Source organism: Sebastes umbrosus, chromosome 1 (assembly GCF_015220745.1).
Source record: "Sebastes umbrosus isolate fSebUmb1 chromosome 1, fSebUmb1.pri, whole genome shotgun sequence".
NCBI classification, from domain to species: domain Eukaryota; kingdom Metazoa; phylum Chordata; class Actinopteri; order Perciformes; family Sebastidae; genus Sebastes; species Sebastes umbrosus.
The window spans coordinates 3,111,855-3,113,239 of NC_051269.1; positions in this window are offsets into that span (position 1 = coordinate 3,111,855).

A 1,385-nucleotide genomic window follows, 5' to 3' on the forward strand; every position below is an offset into this window, starting at 1 on the left:
CGAAAGTCCGGTGCTTTTTGACCCCCCCATCCACTCCTCCCTATGCAGGCCTTTGTCACGCATTACATTTCCTGGTTCACGATTACATGAATTACACACAAATTCATTTTGTGGGATATATATGAATTACAGTGCTTTACTTTCATAGGTATAGGAAAGAACAATACATGAGACCGTCCTCACCTATTTCACCTACTATTTTATATATTTTTTTTTAACCCTAACCAAGTAGTTTTGTTGGCCTAAACCTAACTGCCACCGTTTCACAATGTTAACCATGTGTTACAACGTTAATCAAGACCGTTTCAACCAAACCTTCATGGTCAAGATACTACACTAAAGGCTGCTCCACTATAATGACGCCGGGCCTTCTGCCCAAGTGGTGAAATATGACGAGTAGGGATGAGATCATGTTGGTGATGCTCTACTAATCTGACTTGCTGCTTAGAGGGCAGTGGTGCTAAAACTTTTTTCCTTACGACCCCGAAGATTTACGACCCTTGTAGATTTTCCCTTTGTCAGGAGTGTTTCATTGAATAGCTTTTAGAGGGCTGAATACATCAAACTACAGTGTTTAACAAAAAAAAACACAAAGTTTATAGAAGAAAAAAGTGATTATAATATTATGCAGCAGAGTTTAGTTTTTCATCATAACTTTTCATCAGATGATTAAGGGGGTGAATCATCTCCTCTGCCTGCCTTCACTCACACACCACGCTCGTTCTCACTCGCTCCACCTCTCACGCGCATGCTGCTCACTCCACACTGCAGAAGAGTTAGTTTAGCTCTGAGAATATCTAGTGAATGTACAGTGGACGTTTGTACAGAAATAACTGCTGCAGCTCCTCCAGACCAACAGAGGTTTCCCGTGTCTTGTGAAGTGACGGGGCTTCTGCAGAGAGAAACGTTATCGTCTCCGACCAAAACTCCGGTGTCTCCCCTGTTCCCTCCGGCCGCGGTCGGGAGGCTGAGGCAGGAAAAGCCAACAACTAGGATCAGCATTGATTCATGAAAGACCTTAGTCTGGTCAGCTAACATTACTGCCAAGCAGCTGAAATATAGAGTGATGTTGTGCTTTTAGCTGACGTGTGTCTCCTCACTGTTTTGAGCGATGCTCCTTCATGTCTATGTAGAGGCGAGCACAAGCGCGAGGAACAGGACGCTGACTTTAGTTGACTTAACGGCCACAGGTGTCGCTGTCAACAATACGTTTCTGATTCTCACAAACAGTCCCTTTAGTCCCTTTAAGAAGTCCTATTTATGTCATTTGGATGGATGATAGAGATGGGAAAGATTCCATGTTTATAACTTGAGTGTTTATGTCACCAGACACCTCCAGATGGTGTTTCTGCAGAGTTAGTTGTTTGAGGGTTAAACGTGCATTG